The sequence below is a fragment of the Bacillus rossius genome, chromosome 17, assembly GCF_032445375.1.
Source record: "Bacillus rossius redtenbacheri isolate Brsri chromosome 17, Brsri_v3, whole genome shotgun sequence".
NCBI classification, from domain to species: Eukaryota; Metazoa; Arthropoda; class Insecta; order Phasmatodea; family Bacillidae; genus Bacillus; species Bacillus rossius.
In genome coordinates, this window is record NC_086344.1 from 35,819,829 (window position 1) to 35,837,485 (window position 17,657).

Genomic DNA, 17,657 nt, shown 5'->3' on the forward strand with positions numbered 1-17,657 from the left:
TCACAGGCCACCCAGTCGAGACGACTCACAATTCAGCAGCCATTGAACAGTTGGCATTTGCCCGAGTGTGCAGAGGATATTGGAGTCTATCCTGGAGGTCATTGAACCCGCGAATTTTCCCGGTCCCTAGTTATCTGTTACTCAGCAGAGTATGCATAGGTTCGTGGCGTCTATCCTGGAGGTCATTGAACCCTGCGAATATTTCCGTGTGGTAGATTGATCGAGAAAAGGCTTCGGGAAAAGTTGAGGGTGGGAGGGGGGGATATTGAATGGTTTCTGTGTGGGGGGGGATGGGGAGGGGGGGGGACCCTGACCTAGCCGTGCCGACAAAGTCCTCGCTGTATTGATCCCCTCGCGTCGCGACGGGCGTGCGTAAGCCGGGGCATCTTCACCCCCCCTCATCCCCCCCAATATTCCCCAATCTCCCTTTTCGAGTTTCGGGCGTGGCGGTCACGTGGCCGCGCGCCAATGGCAGGCCGTCTCCTTCTCCAGGGCCGTAGCACTAGGCACTGTTGGAAGTTGCAGTTAAGTGTGCGGATTTATCAACGAAGAATTCAAACTCAAATAAACTCAAGGCTTATTCGTAGGGGCAGGAAAAATTCGCGATTTCAAATCCCTAAAGGATAGACTCCATGATCCTCTATGCACTCGTGCAAATTACATCTGCTGATTGGTTACCGACTCGTAACACCTGTTGACTGGAATTATCGTTATTCGCTAATTCTTCTGTTAAAGATTTTTCATTGGCCCAGAGTCCTTCAGATAAACACTGAAGCAAAATAATTTTAAAAGTATTTGGACTCTATCCTATCGCGAAATGAATCCGCGAATTTTACAGGTCTCTACTTATTCGTAATTCGAAAGTTAAAAATTCGTGAATTTATTTCGTAATGCAAATAATTACACCTGCTATTGGTTAACTGTTCATCTGGAGGAACTCCGGGGCCAACTAGATGCCCATTTATCAGGGAAGTGTCGAATCACGTGTCGCCTAGCTGAGACGCCTCACGAGTAAACAGCCAATGGACAGAAGACGTTTGCCCGAAGTATGCAGAGGATTGCGAAGTCTATCCCGGGAGGAATTTTTCCAGTCCCCTACAAATCAACTATATCCATATTCAGGCCGATATTCCAAGACACAAAAATTAAGGTTTAGTAGAGGACCGGAAAAATTCGCGTGTTAAATGACATCCAGGATAGACTCCAATATCCTCTACGCACTCGGGCAAATGCCAACTGTTCATTGGCTGTTGACTTGTGAGTCGTCTCGACTGGGTGGCCCTGTGATTCGACACTTGTATGAGTAAGGGTCTCTAATTGGTCCTCAGTCCTCCAGATTAACAGTGAACCAATGACAGAAGCAGCACTAAGGTATAATTATTTGAATTTTAGCAATACACGAAATGAACCCGCGGATTTTTCAGGTCTCTAGCGATCAGTGACTCTCGTAGAAAGACAACGAGTACCATAGTTGCGAGTCCCCGGCTCGTCCATGCCTTGGGCCGAAGGTGGGATATTTTTGGAGAGGGGGGGGGGTGTTGTAGGGACGAGACTCGAGGAGGCAAGGGACGGATCAATGTTGCAGCGACGGTGCAGCGACGTGGTGCCCAAGACGAACCGCGTGAATATTTCACGGCGGTTGTGGTTCCCGAACAGTTTCGCCAACCTCCTCTCCCCTTTTACCCCCCCCCCCCCCCAAAAAAAAAACCCACTACAGCGCCGAGAGTTCAGAATCGCGGACAACCCCCCCCCCCCCCCCAACAAGGAGGGGTCGTCGTTAGCTGGAGGAAGCGATCTTATCCCGTTCTCTTCGGCAACACTCAACTCTCCGACTGAAAGTTTGCGGATGAGGAGGTGGAGGAGTGGTGGGGTTGGAGGAAGAGAGACTCATCTAAATTCATGACACCCCCCCCCCCCCCCCCGGGGGTTTTGGCAGACAACCAGTAGGGGTGTGGGGGTGGTGTGGGTAGGACACCCCCCCCTCCCCTTATCTGGAGTGAACTCGTGCAGGCACGTGGTGACGACAGGACGAGCCAAAACACGACGCGAAGATCGCCGCGTGTGTGAGAGCTGCACAGCACACACGAGAGCAGTATGTCGCCCTCTCATTGGCTGCTGTCTTGTGAAGGTGTCCCCAATGTAGCGGCCTGTGATTCGACACAGCTTCGGTTGAGTGTTTCTCACTGGCCCAGAGTCATCCGGGTGAGTTGTGAGCCAACAGCAGAGGCAGCACTGAGGTGTAACTATATTAATTTTAGGCTGTCGTGAAAGGAATCCGCGAATTTTTCCCGGTCTCTAGTGATGAACGTCACATCTATTTGAAGTAATTAATCCCGATAGCCTGATCTGTTGAGAGTCAGTGAGTGTCAGGATTGAACAAGTTGTGACTTGTCAGTTGGCTTCCAGAGCCGGAAGAGTTGATTGAGGTCGTGTTGACCGTGTCTGTCGCGTGTCACATCAGGGATGGATTTCGAGCGACGTGTTGACATCAAATTTGGTTTGCGAAAAGGAGTCCAGGAAAAATGGGTCAATGGCTTCGTCCTTCATCACGGCAAATTGCTGTTGATCCGAGGGTTTTTGGCCAAACAAGAGGTTCCCGTCTCTTCACATCCAGAAATGTTCATATGGAATCATCTTTGGGATGTGCGCATCGCCAGACAAGGAGAGTTATTTTTGAAGGAGATTAGTTCCAATTTGATATAAGTTTATGTTGTTCGTTATAAATTTATTGACCGTATCGCACTTTGTATATAATAGCTATTGATACGGAAATTTCGTGCATTCATTTAGCCCCAAGTTAAAATGCAAGCCTTCACACTCTCGCGCTGTTTTCGTGTTTGGACCGCAGTTACCTGGACACGCCCCTCTAAGACCGTGAGCCAACTATGCCCAGATAGGAGAGAAGTAAGCTAATCAGTAGAGACCTGCAAAATTCGCGGATTCATCTCGTTATATGCTATAATTCAAATAATTATACCTTAGCGCTACTTCTACCACTGGTTCACTGTTAATCTGGAGGACTGAGGGCCAGTTAGAGACCCTCAACCAAAGAAGGATCGAATCAAAGACAAACCAGCTGAGACGACTTACAAGTCGGCAGCCAATGAACTTGCGTTATTTGCCCGAGTGTACAGGGGTATGTGCAGTCTGTCCTGAAGGCCATCGAAAACGCGAATTTTTTGGTCTCTAGCTATTCCTATAGGGGCATGATATTTCGCGGAAAGATTCCGAGACCTGCTGGAAGTTGAAACTCTGTACCCTCGTCTGTGTTTCCTGATTTGGGTGGGTTTCTTTCAGGTACATGCATTTCGTTGCAACACCAATCAGAGTAATTCAGCGCGGAAGCAAACGCGTCCTGAGTGGCTCGGTCAAACATGGCAACGACTTCTCTCGCAGACGGCCGCCAATCACGAGGAAGGAAAAGCTGATGCGGGTATACCTTGTTGCAGTCTAATGGGCGTTCAGAAATATATTTTTTTTTTCTCGCGAAAAATGCCTGCGCCTAGATATTGCCTTATTCGACCGGGCCTTTCTGAACTAGTTTTTTTTTCCCCTCCCCGAGAGGCTTTGATTCGTTTGGCTACGGTAGATAACGCGGCCGACAGAAACACGACCAATCACAAAACACAGACGATGCTCAAATTTATAGCGTATCTCATCCTTAGATTGGTGTGTGAATTTAAATGCTATTAGCGCTGGCTGTCCCTGATTTGGTGTGCTCTATGCTACATACACCCAAAGAGCGTAAAAATTTCAGACACAACTTTATAATTGAACAATTTTTAAAGTGAATTAAAAAAATGTTTATTTTAAACGATTTTCGATCAAAACTTTTCATATAATTTAACATTAAATATTTCGACTCTGTTTTACCTTATAATTTACTTAATGGAATGCCTTGCGAATAATAGTAACAGACCATTATAAATATTTTTTTATTGTGAACAATAATTTGTGTTTAGTATTTGTATATATTTTTTTTGGAATGTATACAACTTTAATAAGGAATAATTTTTATGGTCTTAAAAATCATCAAATGGTCGAACTAAAATAATATTACAATTTATGATAATAAGTTATAGTAGGTATATAACATACAGTAGGCACCATTTTCTCTGTGCTGCAATTTAAGTGTGAGACAGACTCGATATCTTTAGGTGTCTATCGAATTGGTATCCTTAAGGTAAAGAATGTGTTTCGAAATCGAATACAACACGTGATGTATATTTAGAGACTGAAAGATTTAGCAGGTTCATTGATCTTCAGGGTAGATTCCACCATTCTCTGCCTAACCGGGCAAACGTCACCTGTTCATGGACTACTGACGTGGTGTGATTTGATACAGCTTTGAATGAGGGGTTTCTAATTGGCCTATAGTGCTCCATGTTAATAGTAAACCAATAAGAGAAGCAACACAAATATATAATTATTTGATTTTCACATCACTAGGGACCGGAAAAATTCGCGAATTCAATGACCTACAGGATAGACTTCAAGATCCTCTATGCACTCGGACAAATTTACATCTGCCCGTTGGCTACTGACTCGTGACAACTATTAACTAGAATGATTTTGATTCGATACTTCTTTCGTTGAGGATATTTCATTGGCTCTGATTCCTTCAGACAACCTGTGATCCAATCACTGAAGCAGCAAAAGGTTAAACACATTTGCATTCTAGCATATCGCGAAATGAAACCACAAATTTTTCCGGCCTCCACACATCACGTAAAGAATCCGCGAATTTTTCCTGTTGTTATGTACACCCTACCGAGGGTAGGAAAAGTAGAGTGGCGAAGAGATGTGTGTTGGCGGAAGGAAAGTACGGACTAAAGGGAAGAAAGAAATAAAGTAAGAAAGGAGGAAAATAACAAACAGACTGCACCACAAAAAATACGCAGGCCCGAAACTTCTCCGAGGTACGCAAAACTCGTGCGTCGAAATGCCAATAAACACATTTCTGTCCCCTTCCTCACCCCCTTATTCCTTTTTTTTTATTTGGACGGCCCCCAAAGAGAAAAGAGAAAGTTTCTCCGTGGCCACCAGCGGAAACACAATAACCCCAAGAATGTTTTTTTTTATCGGCCGCATAATCCCGTATTGATATATTCACTGAGTTTCGGATATACAAGGTATGATCAAAAACTAAGTTGGAATGCAAACCTCCACTATCTTATTATCTTTGAAAGATTTGTGCAATGGGAGTGCTCGACTTGATGTAAGCTTTTGGACGTACGCCATTGCTAAAGCACATGTATGCCTGTAGAAGAAAACTACAAAAAAAACACTAAAGACAAAAACACAAATTGAGCGGGGTTTTTTTTCGTTCTCTTCTGTATTTTGGAAAACCATTGTGTTTGTTTCGTCTCTTCGTTTTGCTGTGTTTTTGTCTCGTTTAAACTGTTGTGCTGAATTTTATTGGGTTAAATATTTTTGTGCTGACATCGTTTGTGGGGGTTTTTTCGTTCTGTTAGTCCATTTTCTTTGTTTTTCTTTGATTGTCGACCATATTCCTGTTATGGAAATTTATGTGGTGTTTATATCCTGCTGACAACAGCAATTTTTTGCTTAATTTGTGTTTAAGTCTTTTGTGTTTTTTGTAGTTTTCTTCTACAGACATACATGTGCTTTAGCAATGGCGTATGTCCAAAAGCTTCCATCAAGTCTTCACTCTCTTGCACTGTGTTCAAGATTGGACCGCAGTTATTTGGACACAGCATACTCTACGACCGTGAGCCAACGATGCCCAGCTAGGAGAGAAATAAGCGAATCAGCTTGTGCCAATCGACAAGGGTAAATAAATGTGTTCTCCCTAAGAAATCAACCGACGGGAAAGAAAACATTGTGCCGAGCGCACATGTAACTTTGAATTCTACCCTGAGGCCAGACGAATACGCGAAATTCCCGGGTCATTCTATCGATTGCCTAATCTTGAACTAATTAATAGGGACCGGAAAAATTCGCGAATTCAATTACCAACAGGATAGACTCCAAGATCCTCTATGCACTCCGACAAATTACATCTGCTCATTGGCTACTGACTCGTGACAACTATTAACTAAAATGCTTTTGATTCGATATTTCTTTCGTTGAGGATTATTCATTGGCTGTGATTACTTCCAGACAACCTGTGGTCCAATCACTGAAGCAGCAAAAGGTTAAACACATTTGGATTCTAGCATATCGCGAAATGAAACCGTGAATTTTTCGGTCTCTACTAATTAATAAAAAAGTTTTAATTAAATGTGAGTAATTGTGAGTTATGCTACTTTTATCACCTGGCAAAAACAAAAACAGACGAATCTTTGTTGTCGAAAAAAAAGTTTTCATTGTAGTGGTGATGGTGGTTTTGTGTGTGTGATACCTGATACTGTGTGACACGCAACATTTTAGCTGAGGAAATAATGCGCCGAAGATAAAAAAAAAATACTGAAGACCACAGCTCTATAACAAGCCTCGGTTTATCACCCACTTTGCCCAGCGTTGCCCGAGCGGTTCTCTTTTTTTTTGGAGGGGGGAGGGGGGGTTGAAGGGGAGGGGTGGATGAAGAGTGGAGGGGGGGGGGTGTTCCGGTGATTGATGGCTGCAGTGACGTTCCCCTTGTAAATAGTGGGCTGGGGTAGTAATTTTCTATCGCCCCTTCCCCCCCCCCCCCCCCCTTTTTCCAGTAGCGTTGGATGTCGGCTATTCCGGGGGAGTCATTTTATTTTTCGCTGATTCATTGTTCTTAATCCCGCAGAACATGTTATAGTGCAAATAAAAAAATATTTAATGTTATGTAAAGCACATTGGTAGAGAGCTGCAAAATTCGCGGATTCATTCGGTGATAGGCTAGAATTAAAACACATATACCTCTTAGATAGTTTTGCTATTGGCTTACTGTTCATCTGGACGAATCTCAACCAGTTATAAACCCTCAACCAAAGAAGGATCAAATCACAGACAAACCAGCTGAGACGACTTATAAGTCGGCAGCCAATGGACTTGCGTTATTTACCCGAGTGTACAAGGGTATGTGCAGTCCATCCTGAAGGCCATCGAAACCGCGAAATTGCAGGTCTCTACAAATTGGTCATTGTTTCTATTGTTCATCGTTCTTTCTATATGCTTACTCCCAAGACTTATTCGCTACAAATTGCATCGGCGTGATTCTCTGTGCCTTTAGTGATGAATACAGCAGAATGTTAAACAAACAACAACCACATAAATTTATTGTGCTCCTCATCTCTGCTCCTACGAATTTTAGTCTTCGCCCGTGGATAAAGTCGTGAGAACACTTACCGTAAATTTCCCGTTAGTTTTAATTTTTGTTCTGTTCCGCCGGCATAATTGAAGCTCACGGGGGAGTGCTGATAATGTTCTGCCCTAATGAGTTTAATTCATTGTTCTGCCAGTTGCAAAACTCTCCGAATTACTCCTAATCTGATTATGTTTGAGAAATATGCTTCAGCATCCATAATTTTGTTACTTCTTTCTTTTTTTTTCTTTTTTAGCGAAGAGTCTCTCTTTTAACATGACATTCGCGTGAACTGAAGTTCAGAGGCAGAGCTAAAAGTCAATTAAAATTCCCAAAATGCAAGAAGTTTTTATTGCTAACAGCCGAGACACGTAATTGGCAGTTCCGAGACTACTTTTAATAAAAGCACGATTCATGTTCAAGATCATTATTTTGCGTCGTAACGAAGTTTATAAGGGTCCGCTCTATTCGAATTTTTTTTTCTTAATAGAACATTGTCATTACAAAGTAGCTAACCACTCGTGGATTGGAATTTCGAAAGTGTTAAACATTTAAGCATATTTATTTTTAATGAATATTAGATATGTATTGCCAGTTTTTATCTTTCGTTTTAAAATCTCTAAAATCACAGTTTTTCTTTTTCTCTTAAAAAGTAAATGGTGAAAAATTGTAAAATATTTGCTTATTTTTTAGTTTGGATTATGCCAACTTTAGTTTTTCCTGTTTCATTGGATTTTTGGCATGCATAGCCTTAATAACGTCAAATTATTTCGCGAAAAGATTCCGAGACCATCTAGAAGTTAAAACGCTTTAGCATCGTCTGTGTTTCGTGATTGGATGAGTTTCTCTCAGGTACATGTCGATTGTCACAGCACCAATCACAGTGATCCAGCGCGGAAGCAAACGCGTCCTGAGTGGCCCGGTCAAACAAGGCAACGACTTCTCTCGCAGACGGCCGCCAATCACAAGGAAGGAACCGCTGGTGCGGGTATACCTTGTTGCAGTCTGATAGGCGGTCAGAATTTTTTTCTCGCGAAAAATGCCTGCCTTTAGTAATCAGATTTTCAGAAGTCCAGTAACCGCAATTTAGCTGTGCCACCCAAGTGCTTTTCTGACTGACCATACACTCTAAAAAAAAATTTGTACTTTTACAAGAGAAATTCTTGGAAACCCTGTTGCCAAGGATATTTCTTGCAAAACTACAAGGCAGAGCCTTGCAAAATCGCACATGGTACAAAGTTCTGCCTTGTAGTTTTACAAGTAATATCCTTGGCAACAGGGTTTCCAAGGATTTTTCTTGTAAAATATACAAAAATTTCTTTCAGTGTAGATCTAATAAATAGGGACCTGAAAAATTCGCGGATTCATTTCGTGTTATGCTAAAATTCAAATAATTATACCTTAGTGCTGCTTCTGTCATTGGTTCACTGTTAATCTGGAGGACTGAGGGCCAATTAGAGACCCTCACTCATAGAAGTGTCGAATCACATGCCGCACCCAGTCGAGACGACTCACAAGTCAGCAGCCAATGAACAGTTGGCATTTGCCAGAGTGTGTAGAGGATATTGGAGTCTATCCTGGAGGTCATTGAACCCGCGAATTTTTCCGGTCTCTACTAATAAAACATTCGTAAAAAAAAATCACAAACGTAGTGTGTCTAAGGCCGAGTTTATAAACTACGCTTGGAAACCGACGGCGCCAAACCGAAACACGCAATCAACACAAAGAAATCGCGGTCACTTATGAAGCACGAACAGGCTGTGGTGCATGTTGCCAGCGTCAGCAATTTTGGATTGTAACTTCACGGCTGACATCTTGGATGACCTTGATCTTTGACCCCGGCAGGGTGCGATACAATTGGCAGGATCCGATCCGATAATATTCGTATGATGTGGTTAGAAATTGTGGTATTATTTTGGTAGGAAATGTTGGGATACGATTGGTAGGATATGTTGGAATAGATTGGTAGGTACGTTAGGATAAGTAGGCTACGTTTGGTAAGATATTGTAGGATACGATGGCGGACACTGGCATCAATCGCCATCGCCTGCCGTCTGCTCTTGGACATACATTTCTATGCTAATATACATCTACATATTGTAAAACACCATAAAACATATTTCTATCCCGGGATTTATTATTAGAGACCGGAAAAGTTCGCGGATTTATTCGGCGATAGGCTAGAATTCAAATACATAGTAGGTATACCTTTTATATGAATTTGCTATTTGCTTGCTGTTCATCTGGGCGAATCTCAACCAGTTTTAAACCCTCAAACAAAGAAGGATCGAATCACAGACAAACCAGCTGAGACGACTTACAAGTTGGCAGCCAATGAACTTGCGTTATTTTCCCGTGTTCATGGGAAAGTGCAGTCTATCCTGAAGGCCATCGAAACCGCGAATTTTTCCGGTCCCTATTTATTGTTATAATTCAAGCTAGAAATTCGATTTTAAAACTATTATTCTATTTTTACCATGCGAAAGTTTAACAAGAGCGTGGACTTAATATATGTGTCGCAAATGTTTTCGGAAAACTTTAATTCAAGTGTGGAAGGTTGGAACGCAAGTCGAAACTCAAGAAAGGTGAAAGTTGGCCGATGCTTGCTTTGCTTTTTTTTTTTTTTTTTTTTTGCGTCTTGAGTGGTTTATAAAAAGTTATTTTTTAAAAAAATTTGGTTATTGAAAATTTTTTTCGCGGCTTGTTTCTTACGTTCTTGCATAGTTTATAAACCCAGCCTATTCTAACAGTCAAATTTTCCCACGAAATATAGGTGTCTACAGTTATAGAGTTGCTTGGCTTCTGGGTTGTAGCCGCTTCGAAGGCGAAGGTATCACCCGACGTTTCGGTCCACGTTTCAGTCTTCATCTTCAGCTGAAGTTAACACAAGTTCTCCTGCCTTTTATTACTCTCGCCTGAGAGGGGAGTGTTTCCCCGGTGGGACTGCAGCTGTGGACCAATCAGAGTCTTCCTTTCTCCTGGTTGGCCTGTTGGTTTGGGTCAGTTGGAGCTGGGGGACTTCCGCGATTGGCTGGCGGGTGCCGGCCAATCAGCGGCCTTGCCTCTCCTCTCTTCTGGTTGGCTGGTTCCTCCTCTCTCACCCGCGTGGCCGGGCTAATAGCTGCCTTCCGATTGGGGAAAGGGGGACCCTTCAGGCACCTCTCCCCATTCGGACCTCCAGAGAGTTCCAATCCCGGCTCCAGGCACGAATTAATTTATATATATAAATCCAATCTTTTCACCTTTTAAAGTGGTTTCAGAAATTCAAAATTTAAAAATTAATTTTAAATAATTTTAATTAAAAGTCTTTAATTTTTTCTCTTGCACACAGTTCACAATTTTTATTCAACAAGAGAAACATTAAAGTTAATTCTAACACCCCGGAAGGCTAAAGCTACGAGGGGTTTAAGTCATTCATTCTTTCTTTCTTTCTTTCTCCCACCCGCGTGCGAGGTAGGTACGAAGCATGTTCGACGGCGCAAGAGTGGCGAGAGATTATCAAGCACAGTTAAGTGGCCGGGTTCATCGGTAATCGATAGTCGGGCCTCCGCACTTTGCCTCCCTTCCCCCCCCCCCTTTTTTGTCACTCTGGTGCGGGCTGAGCCGGTGTCACGTGACTGCAGACGCCAGGCCCGGGCTGGCGTCTGGGGGTAGCTACCCTCTGTCACTCTCTCGGCGACACCCCAGTAGACACAGGAGTCGCTTTATGACCGGGCGGGCAGCAGATCGAGAGTCGTTTAACCTGGAGTTTCATTCGACAGGCGGTCGTTTGACTGTGACCTAGAAAATGTATCTCGTATTTCTTAAGGGTATATGTATCGTTTCCACGTCAATATTTTATTCATACTTTTAGCAGGGTTACACTTGTAGGCTTCTTGAGAGGCCGAAAATCAACATAATGTATATATATATATATGTATATATATAGTTAATACATTTTACATAATTAGCTGGTAAAATTTAATTTTTAATTTTTTTGTAATAATAAATAATTTAACAAATATTCACGTATATTAGTAAATTTGTACATTTACATGAAAACACTGTATCACTACAAAATACGGTTCGCAGTAATACTGGGTTCGGATCCTTACCCGTCCATATCAAATACAAAGTCCCAATTATAAATCATTCGTTAAAAAAAAATATTCTTGAATGAAACATCATTTGAAATATTTTTTAAAAAAAATATGTCTATTTTCTTAGGAAATACTCTATATTACCTCGACAAACGTATTTCATATATGCAGAAATAACCGTAGCCACGGGTTATGCAAAATTGCAATATTTTTTAAATAATGTTCGCAGTCTTTCACGGCCATTGTCTGAAGTAGCTTGGCTTCTGGGTTGTAGCCGTGTCCGTGGCGAATAATTCACCCGACGTTTCGGTCGACGTTTCAGTCGCCATCATCAGGGAGAAGTTGTTACGTACTGATACCTAGGTAACTGCTCCCTGATGATGGCGATCCGAAACGTCGGTGAATTATTCGCCAAGGACACTGCTACAACCCAGAAGCCAAGCTACTCCTTTACTATATTTTTAGTTGCAGTGCTACAAGCTATTTCTTGGCTACTGGGTTCAAAAGGAATCTTTATGTAAAAAGCACAGAATTTTTTTCCCCCTTTTCTGAATGAGTCTGTGGGAGCTGCAGTCGCCCGCGGCGGAGGAAGAGAAGACGGCGCTGTTTTTCAGCGCTCCCGCAATAACCAGTTATTGATTGCGGGCTCCCGCCGGAGCCCTGCGCGTCTGGCAGCCGTCCAGACTAGCGGCGGTCCGGCTCGAAGGCCCGAGGAGACCGCCACCACGTCGCGTCCTTCAGAGGGGCTTATCTGTGCTGGCGAGGCGGGATGATAAGCGCGACGCTCGCTGGTGCTTCTAGCGCTGTTATCTCCTCTGGACTGGCGCGCAGTCTTCTCGTCGTGCATCGAGCGGCGACCGTAACATCACACGGCGGAGAAATGAAGATGAAGGTGTAATGCAAGTCCCTTGAGTGCTTTCAAGAATCTGTACCGGTTGTTTCACGCCTAAAAAATTACTCTGAAAACATGCGTTCTTAAAATACAGTTTAAAAACTTAATCCGAAATCAAAAGTACTTTTCGGCCCTCAGCGAAATCTTAAATGCTTTTTCGTAAGCAGACCCCTCACTCGGATATCTTGAGTAGTTTTGAAATTGCGTGGTTTTTCCTGAAGCTCTGCACACCGTGTGTGTGCCCGGGTGGGTGGGTGACCATCCGAGCGAGGTCTGTCCACGGACACCATTTGAGAATTCCCTTTGGGCCGATAAGTAGTTTCAGACCGGTTAAAATGGCTCAAGCGTACTTCTCTCATACTTGAAGATTTAGAAGCCAATGACAATCACCTAATTAATTAGAAGTTAATTTTATGGGTTTTTTACAGCTGGATAACACATAATGAATTGCTTATATAACCTCAAATTTAGTTGTATGTATTTATTTTTTTAAATATGAAATTATCGAAAAACCAATAATTCATCGTGACTATTGAGGCTCACCAATAACTGGTGAGCACGGCAGCTGGAAGAAACTTGCACCTGCTTATCGCATGGCGTTCGCAGTGGACCATTATGTCGTTAAACGTGAACAGACCGGGCTTACGCGAGACACTTTAGCCCAGGACTGTTGGAGCACCAGCGTTATGCCTCGCTCGTAACACCGTCAGTTTACTGCCTGCGCGAATGCATCGTAAATTGTTATGTTATTATTACCCACTGTTTGACAAAGCGCGCGGGGATTGATACATCGGACTAACGCCTTTGCTATCGGGTGATTTAAGGGCAGGCGGAAAATGACGTCCTCACGTAGGTACATAGCTCGTACTGTTTCATAGCTGTTCATACGTTGTGTAGCAAAATAAAATAAAAATTGTTTGGGTGTTCACTTCAAGTTATTTAAAACACTTTTAATTTGATTATTTTTTTTTTAATTTTTAATGCACTTGAGTAGTTATATGTTTTAATTTTGGCTTCACTTATATAATAGGAACACGAGAACACACGAATTTGCTCGTTACCGAGGTTTTGTATGTTTATACATCACTGGCGAGTACTGAAACACTCACTTACTTTAAGTTGTGTCCAAAACCTTTCCACTGTGTGGCATATATCTAGCAACAGAGCACACGAAAGGACAGCGCTAATGGAAGAAATCATGAATTGGAACGAGATAGAACGAGAGAGAGAGAGAGAGTAAATTCCCATTAAAGTGTACACTACAAACTATGGGACACGCTATAGCTAGTTCCTTTCAAGATATTATACAAAACTCTAGCACATCAGCCTTCTTTGTATTGCTTTCCAATTGCTAAACACTTTTCTTCAACTTCAGTACAGACTGCGGGTCCATCCCTACTAATATTATAAATGCGAAAGTGTGTTTGTCTCTTTGTCCTTCTTTAACGGAGCAACGGATTGACATGATTTTTTTTTGCATATAGATAGTTTATGGGCCGGAGAGTGACATAAGACTACATATAATTATGAAATTCCATCCCTTAGGGAGCGAAAAAGGGGTCAAATCAGTTTTATAATAGAAAATCATATGATGTTGTAGGTTACACACACACACAAAATAAGAGTTTGTGTCATTTCTCTATGTCCGCCACATGGTCATATAGTAAGGTATGGCAACTTCCTATCCTTCTCCTTGGCGAAACCCATCCGCGTAGTGAAGCTCGCGGCTGCTAGCGAACTAAAGGCGCTAATAACAGTTTAGTTTAGAACTTCGTCAATAGATGGTGTTGTCTTGAATTTGTAACGCTCTATCTTTGGGTGCGTCGTTATGTCTTGCCTAGGGGTAACCTGCCTTCCACACAAAACGAAGCTGAAGATTGGCGTCCCGGTCTTGCTGATGCGTAGCCTTGATGCACCGAGATCGTGCATTCATTGGGACTTTAATAAAATAATAAATTCCCTTTTTTCAAGTGTACGTCCCACATACTTGAAACTGGGTTAGTGATGTTCCTTCTATTATGACGTGTTTAGCCCGGGCAACGTCGGGTACTTCAGCCAGTTTAGAAAAAGTGCCCCCATGCCTGCAAAACTGTGCATTATGGAGGAATTCTAATAGATAAAGTTGGTAGCTTTGAGCTGCGGCGGGTTCCGGTCTGACTTACGGGCTTCTCTCCGCTCGGGCGAGGGTTGGTGCAGTGTTAAGGAAGTGGTGTTTTTGGCGCGTGGCGCGTGGCTGGGGTGGGGAGGGGTGGAAGCGGGGAAAGTGTTCGAAGGAGGGGTGGAAGCTGCGTTTGCTAAGGGAGGGAAGCGCGTGCGGTCGATGACGTCACGAGGACCAGTGACGTCACGAGGTATCGACCACCTCACCCCCGCCCCCCTCCCTTGTGCTGCAACATCCAGCGGAACGTTAATTGAAGGGAGGGCTTGGCGTTTGATTAAGGGGGTAGTCCTGGATTATGGAGGGGAAGGGTTCGAAGATAACACGTGACCCGGATACGGCGCCGATATATGACGTACGTAACAGTCGGAACTGTTCGAGAGGGGTTGTGCCCGGATTATGGCCCTACGCCCACCCGGGCACACACAGTGTGTGTGCAGAGCTTCAGGGAAAACCACATAATTTGGGGGAAAAAAACTGCTCAAGATATCCCGAGTAGGATCTGTTTGCGAACGGCATATAAGAATCCGCTGAGGGCCGAAAAGTAGATATCGGTGAAATTTGCGGATTCATTTAGAGATGGTTTAAAATTTCAAATACATACACCTTGAAGCTGATTTTTGCTATTGGCCCACTATTTATCTGGACGTATCTGGGCCAATGAGAAACCTTCAACCAAAGACGTATCGAATCACAGGCAAAAACCAGTTGAGACGACTCGCAAATAGCAGCTAACGAACTGGCTTTATTTGACCGAATAAACATAGGATTTTGTAGACGATCTTTAAGTTAATTGAAACCGCGAATTTTTAGGTCCCTACCGGTAAGTAGTTTTGTTTCTGGGTTAAGTTTTTAAACTGTATTTTTATAAAAGTTCAGATGGCTAAACGGCGTGTTTTCAGAGTAACTTTAAGGCATAAAACAACCGATACAGATTCTTGAAAGCACTTAAGGGACCTGCATTACACCTTTACCTTCATTTCTCCGCCGTGAGATGTCACAGTCGCCGCTCGATGCACGACGAGAAGACTGCGCGCCAGTCCAGAGGAGACACCGCGCTAGAAGCACCAGCGAGCGTCGCGCTTATCATCCCGCCTCGCTGGCACAGATACACCCCTGACTGGGTGGGCCTCTTAAGGCGATGGTTTCTATAGTAGTCGGCAGGTAAAATTTGTTAGCATCGCTCAAGAACCTGGCGCAACACTTCAAACAGTTCAAGTGTTTCGACGAAAGATGGCAGTAACATTGACACTTCGTAAACAAAAAAAAATAGTCATTCGATAAGAATCCACCTGGACCAAATAGTTTGCAGGTAACATCATTTTTTTCCAGTAACCTAACTAAAATTAAGTGTATTTTCTTGTGAAGTTTCTTCACACGATTGGATAACATTCAAAGGCGATTAATTTTGGTGTGCATTACGATTAGTTCGCTTGTTATGTGAAAGATTTCGAGCTAATGAGAAATCCTCGATCAAAAAACAAAAAAAAAGTAATAATGTGTCGCCCAGGTAACACATCTTAAATGTTTATCCTATGGGAAGGGAGCAACCCCCCCCCCCCCCCCCTTTCGGTTCTCTTCGCCATGGAGTACACATTAGACTCTGTCAAACTTTCGCTTCAAACACTTTCCACTTGTTTTGTCAAAATTTGGTTGGAGTGTTATATCACGGAAAACACCAATAGTTGTTTGACGAGTGGTATTAGTTGAATTTTCATCAAAGATTTTACATTTAACAGGTTATTAAAATACTTTAGTTGTTGAATGTAATCAACCAATGAAAATCGCGCCTAACGAAAACGTAAATGACGTCCGTTTCCGTCTCAACAAATCTTTCTAATGGCGAAGAATACATGGATGATTAAATATGTTATAAAAGTGAAGTAACTAAATTTATGCTTAGATGAGTATACCTACCATGAAAAATAATTATTTATGCAAAAAAATAAAATTACTAAACTATATTTTTTAATAATCAATGAACATTAATTTTTATTTGGCGATTATTAATGTGAATATAACAAATAGCTGTTTTCAAATATTAAAACCGGAAGAAAGCGTAGAATCAAAAATTCCGTGTACAACGGTGATGCATTATTTAATTCAAAAATCAGATTAAGATTAAAAGCTAGAGAAAGCTCAGATCAAAAACGAATTTTAACAGTGTAAATTTTTTAAAACATACGTAAGATTATGTACTGCAACATATTATTTTTTTGACGTATTAAATGTTATTTATGATTTATTTAATTCTGATATGTAATTTATTTTCAAAAAAGGTAAATTATTTCAAATGTAAGTATATCTATGAGAATGTTACTCTATGGACTGATTTGGACGTTTGAAATTTAACATTATTGAGACCCCTCTAAGGAGTAATTGACATTAAGACGGCAAACGGTAAAGTTAACGCCGTTATTTTGTAATAAAAATTATTATTTTAATATTTACCTATGTATTTAAATTTTACGTGAAATTTTGTGTTCTGCGCTATTGTTGCGTGCGGATTTCACTATTTATTAAGTAATTAATGTAACTGATTTTGGTTTTCGGCCAATCACGGCCCGCCATTTGAAATTAAGTTGAGTATTGTTAACTGGCTTAATTTGAGAAGCAAGAAGAAGAAGGAATGTAATGGCTGCTTAAGATAGCTAAGCTTCGTGACGTCGGCAAGTTTAAATCCTACGAAATAGCTGTTTAGCAGTAGGCATCCCGAATAGAGGATGAAAATTATGTAGGTATCTTTAGGGAGTCTAGATACTAAAGTAGGCTTTATCTACAAAGATAAAGGCCCTAGGAGTGAAAGTATGTAACAAAAAGTGCAAAAAATTGTGTTCACAGTTACATACAAATCGTCACGTACCCCCCGTAAATCGTCACATCGCGGCCTAATTTAAATATAAACATTGTAATTTGACGTTATTTAACCTTGTCTACGAAAAAATTGACTTTTTGATACAAATTTATTTTATTTTACACACTGCTAACGTAACTCAGAGGTCCTAACGAGCGAGAAACTCTGAGCTCTACCGACATTATTTTGAACCTAACTAGACGAGGAAAAACAATTAAGATCCCTATATCTACGAAAATAAACTGTGTAATATCGTCGAACCCAATCAAAGACTATTGCTTGTAAATTAAATGTGCGCATCGTAACTCCTGATGGTTGGAAATCATATGTGGGATGTGATGCCAAAGAACAGTTAGGGAATTTGAATATAATAAGTAAATAAATAATTATAATAATAAGAGTAAAATTTGAATTATTTTCGTTTTTAATAAATAAGT

At 41.9% G+C, this 17,657-nt stretch overlaps 1 protein-coding gene across 1 annotated transcript in view; it reads left to right on the top strand.

Annotated features, from left to right (window-relative positions):
• Window positions 1–17,657, top strand: part of LOC134540907 (uncharacterized) — a 300,470-nt gene that overhangs the window by 125,279 nt on the left and 157,534 nt on the right. The window lies entirely within an intron of this gene.